The sequence below is a fragment of the Scyliorhinus torazame genome, chromosome 2 (assembly GCF_047496885.1).
Source record: "Scyliorhinus torazame isolate Kashiwa2021f chromosome 2, sScyTor2.1, whole genome shotgun sequence".
Classification (NCBI taxonomy): Eukaryota; Metazoa; Chordata; class Chondrichthyes; order Carcharhiniformes; family Scyliorhinidae; genus Scyliorhinus; species Scyliorhinus torazame.
The window spans coordinates 372,243,578-372,249,109 of NC_092708.1; positions in this window are offsets into that span (position 1 = coordinate 372,243,578).

Consider the following 5,532-nt stretch of genomic DNA (forward strand, 5'->3'; position numbering starts at 1 on the left):
CCCTCCCTCCCTCCCAACTCTCCCTCCCCTCCCTCCCTCCTCCCAACTCTCCCTCCCTCCCTCCCTCCCTCCCAACCTCTCCCTCCCTCCTGCCCTCAGCCCAACTCTCCCTCCCTCCCTCCCCAACTCTCCGCTCCTCCCTCCCAACTCTCCCTCCCTCCCTCCCAACTCTCCCTCCCTCCTCCCAACTCTCCCTCCCTCCCTCCCAACTCTCCCTCCCTCCATCCAACTCTCCTCCTCCCAACTCTCCCTCCCTCCCTCCCCTCCCAACTCTCCCTCCCTCCCTCCCTCCCAACTCTCCCTCCCTCCCTCCCTCCCCACCTCTCCCTCCTCCCTCCCTCCCAAACTCTCTCCCTCCCCTCCCTCCCAACCCCCTCCTCCCTCCCTCCCTCCCAACTCCCCCTCCCTCCCTCCCAACTCCCCCCTCCCTCCCTCCCTCCCTCCCTCCCAACTCTCCCTCCCTCCCTCCCTCCCAACCTCTCCCTCCCTCCCTCCCTCCCTCCCAACTCTCCCTCCTCCCTCCCTCCTCCCCTCCCTCCCAACTCTCCCTCCCTCCCTCCCCTCCTCCCTCCCTCCCTCCCAACTCTCCCTCCCTCCCTCCCTCCCTCCCCCCAACTCTCCCTCCCTCCCTCCCAACTCCCCCTCCCTCCAACTCTCCCCTCCCTCCCAACTCCTCCCCTCCCTCCCTCCCTCCCTCCCAACTCTCCCTCCCCTCCCTCCCTCCCCCTCCCAACTCTCCCCTCCCTCCCTCCCAACTCTCCCTCCCTCCCTCCCAACTCCTCCCTCCTCCCTCCCAACTCTCCCTCCCTCCCTCCCTCCCTCCCAACTCTCCCTCCCTCCCTCCCAACTCTCCCTCCCCCTCCCTCCCAACTCTCCCTCCCTCCCTCCCCAACTCCCTCCCTCCCCCCTCCCAACTCTCCCTCCCTCCCTCCCTCCCAAACTCTCCCTCCCTCCCTCTCCCAACTCTCCCTCCCTCCCTCCCTCCCAACTCTCCCTCCCTCCCTCCCATCCCCACTCCCTCCCTCCCTCTCCCTCCCTCCCTCCCAACTCTCCCTCCCTCCCTCCCTCCCAACTCCCTCCCTCCCTCCCTCCCAACTCTCCCCTCCCTCCCTCCCTCCCCAACTCTCCCTCCCTCCCTCCCTCCCAACTCTCCCTCCCTCCCTCCCTCCCAACTCTCCCTCCCTCCCTCCCTCCCTCCCAACTCTCCCTCCCTCCCACTCTCCCTCTCCCTCCCTCCCTCCTCCCAACTCTCCCTCCCTCCCTCCCTCCCAACTCTCCCTCCCTCCCTCCCTCCCAACTCTCCCTCCCTCCCTCCCTCCCAACTCTCCCTCCCCTCCCTCCCTCCCAACTCTCCCTCCCTCCCTCCCTCCCAACTCTCCCTCCCTCCCTCCCTCCCAACTCTCCCTCCCTCCCTCCCTCCCAACTCTCCCTCCTCCCTCCCTCCCAACTCTCCCTCCCTCCCTCCCTCCCAACTCTCCCTCCCTCCCTCCCTCCCAACTCTCCCTCCCTCCCTCCCTCCCAACTCTCTCTCTACCTCCCTCCCTCCCTCCCAACTCTCCCTCCCTCCCTCCCAACTCTCCCTCCCTCCCTCCCTCCCAACTCTCCCTCCCTCCCTCCCTCCCAACTCTCCCTCCCTCCCTCCCTCCCAACTCTCCCTCCCTCCCTCCCTCCCAACTCTCCCTCCCTCCCTCCCTCCCAACTCTCCCTCCCTCCCTCCCTCCCTCCCTCCCTCCCTCCCTCCCTCCCAACTCTCCCTCCCTCCCTCCCTCCCTCCCAACTCTCCCTCCCTCCCAACTCTCCCTCCCTCCCAACTCTCCCTCCCTCCCAACTCTCCCTCCCTCCCTCCCTCCCAACTCTCCCTCCCTCCCTCCCTCCCAACTCTCCCTCCCTCCCTCCCTCCCAACTCTCCCTCCTCCCTCCCTCCCAACTCTCCCTCCCTCCCAACTCTCCCTCCCTCCCAACTCTCCCTCCCTCCCAACTCTCCCTCCCTCCCAACTCTCCCTCCCAACTCTCCCTCCCTCCCAACTCTCCCTCCCTCCCAACTCTCCCTCCCACTCTCCCTCCCACTCTCCCTCCCACTCCCCCAGTCTCCCTCCCACTCTCTCCCTCCCCCTACTCTCTCCCTTCCTCCCTCCCACTCCCCCGTCTCTCTTCCTCCCTCCCACTCTCTCCCCTTCCCCCCCCTCCCACTCTCTCCCTTCCCCCCCCTCCCACTCTCTCCCTTCCCCCCCCCCCCCACTCTCTCCCTTTCCCCCCCCCCCACTCTCTCCCTTCCCCCCCCCCCCCACTCTCTCCCTTCCCCCCCCCCCCCCCACTCTCTCCCTTCCCCCTACTCTCTCCCTTCCTCCCTACTCTCTCCCTTCCTCCCTCACACTCTCCCTCACACACAGGCTCTCTTTCCCACACTCTTCCCCCACTCCCTCGGCCTCGCACTCTGTGTCCCCCTTCCCCCTCTGCCCTGTCCCTACCTCTCTCCCCATCCTCTTCCTACTTCTCCCCTCTCTATCCCTCCAACCCTCTTTCTCCTCATTCCTCTCTCCCACTCCCCCCGCTCTTTCTTCCCTCCCAAAGCCAACAATTCCCACACTACAAATACAATTTTTCATCCTGGGCGAAACAAACCTTTATTTTAATATCATTTTCATTTGCAAGTTGCATGCATATTTTATAAACAGAACCTCCCTTTTATTGTCTTCTCTGTAGTTCGCACGTTACTCTTTAAAAGGCGGCATTCCTTTTCCCTTAAAAGCATATATATATATATATATATATGTATAGATATTTTAAAACGCTTCTCTCCCCTCCGTCTCACTGCCCAAACTCTTGCTCTTTGTATGTCGGCGTTTTTTTAAAAAAAAGTTTTATTTCCCCCCCCCCAAAAAACTTTCTAGCACTGGGAGTTAAAAGTTAAGTGGGACCCCCACTCCCCCCACCCCACTCCTCATTCGCGCTCAAATGTGCCAGCCTTGATTCCAACAAACACAATGAATTTTCCCAATGAAATGAGTTCTTTTCTCCTCCCAAACAACTGTACTTGGTTAAAAAATAAGGGCTTAACTGCTTATAAGGGGAGGGGAGGGGGGGGAGTGCTGGAAGGTATTCATTCATCTCCAATTATGCACCACACGCACACATCGGTTAACCTGAGAAGTGCAGGGCTGGTAACAGCTACTTATTGCTATGTTTGCACTGGGTTTTTTCTTTAGGAAATACATTGCATTGCTACTGGCGAGAGAGAGAGGGAGCGCATTGTTCAGATCGTGACTCACTCAGTGCACACACACACACGGGCTAATCTGAGAATTACAGAGTTGGCAACAACTGCTTATTCCGATCTTTGATGTATTTTTGTGATTTTGTTTTCTTGTCTTTCTTTTTGTTTTAAAAGCGAGGAGGAGAAAGAAAGAGAGAGAGAGAGAGAAACGTGCTGGAGGATTTGATTTCCCTCCTCCGCAACCGAAGATGTGGCTACCGGTGTTTGATTGGTATCATTTGGATAGACAGAGTTCACACCGGCCACTTGCGGCTGGGCGCCCGATTCTCTCTCCACCCCCCCCCCCCCCCCCTCCCCTCGCCCCCTCCCCTCTTTCCCTTTTATTTATTTTGAAAAAAAACGAAGTACACTCTCGCAAGAATTGTTTTCCGTCTTTGCCCCTTTAGACAAGCCAGGAAGCGCTCAAACCCGCGCTGAGTGCGTGGAAAGGCTCCCATTAGCCGCGGTCCCCACGCGTCCATCGGAAGGGGATCGTTCTCACCACTCATTCCAACAATGTTGGCAAGCCTATCTCTGTCTGAAGAGTTTAAATTTCGATCTTTTCAAAAGACAACAAGGAGAGCAGGACTGGGCTTACCTTAGAGTGCATGGGTTAACACCACTTATATACTTTATATATGTACACCACACACACATCTTATTAATTATGATGGGGAAGGTTGGGGAGGGGGTGGATTTGACACGATATGTAAAATTTGATCATCTCTTCACCGACGATGCCCAGCAACGAATAAAGAAGTCGCCGACTGCTAATTAAACACACACACATTTCCCGTTTGTACGAAGCCACACCTCGTTATTGATCAGTTACATCTTTTAGCTACAATCCCACTGGCATTGTGTAAAAACAGTTTCATTCTTCTAAAATAATTGGTTACCTTTCCTTCCCACCCACCCCCACCCCATCAAAAAAAAACCTCAAACCTTCGACAACAGCCCCAAAAGAAAGAGCTAAAGGACATTAAAATTGCGGTGATATTATTTAGTTTGTGTGTGTGTGTGTGTGTGGGGGGGGGGGGGGGGACTTCAGATTTTGAGTTTGACTCTCAATAGCAGCAAATATTTGACTGCAGTAAGAAGTGGGGCACCCCGCGTACAGAGACATCCAGCCTTACTGGAGTCATGCACTTCATTATTAGGTAGGAGTGATCAACACTAGAGCATGTTTGTTACTTTATTACATAAGTATAATCTCTCTCACACACACAAATCAAAAACTAACAGACGCGGGCTAAATTGAGCAGTACTAAACTACTAATAGCCACTCACAGCAACATTTTCCAATCATCATCCTGACTAAATAAATGAATTGTGTGGATTTTAAATAGGGGGCCAAGCTCATACCACAAACCAGACATTTGCACTGATATCATTTAACTTTCTGTGTTGTGGCTGGCTACAGCTAATTTACAAAAGGGGGAGAAGAAAAAGACAATTTATTTGAACGGTATTTAAATAGCACTCGAAGGTCGCTGTCTGCTATTTTCCATTGCTTCTCCGGTCCAAGTGTTTGAAGGACTATATTTTTCTGTCTCCCTCTCTCTCTCTCTCTCCCCACTCGCCTTCTCGTCTCGGTCGATATCATTCGATCGCAAGTTTCTGGCCAGATGATTCTGTTCTGACAATTGAGGGAGGTGGGTGGGTGGGGGGGTTGCAGAGGAAGAAAGGTATAAAGATTTAGCATCCCTATCGAGATGGTACACTGTCTGATACCACAGTGCATTCCATCCATCAGCCTCTCCAATGTTGAAACAGAAATCCATGGTTAATAGGTGACCCAGCACCCTCACCTGCAAGTCAGTCAGTTTACCAATTGGGGTAGTGGGTATTGGGGGGGGGGGGGGTTGATGGGGTGATGGGTGAGGGGGGGGGGGGCGGTCCTGACACCTCCAGTTTGCCATCTGGCAGAATTTGCAACCTTGGCTGGCAGGGTCAGGGTCAGGAAGAACATTCAAGTGACGGATGCTCCTGTTGGAGGGAGGGAGAGATGGTGCTTGCCACCTGCTAGCATTGTTCTTTCACTGGAGACCTGGGCTGCAGACTGCAGGCAGTGTGAGAATGAGATGGGGCACGGGACAAGTGGGTTCCCAATTCTAGTGGGGCGGACAAGTGTCCCGGGAAGTTTCATCATGATGCACCACCATATCAACTGTCCCACCCAGTCAAACAGCTTCTTCCCCATCATGCCTGCCCTTTCCAATAATGTTGTACAGAATAAATGAAAATGTTTAAAGAAAATGAGCGAATCACACAATTGC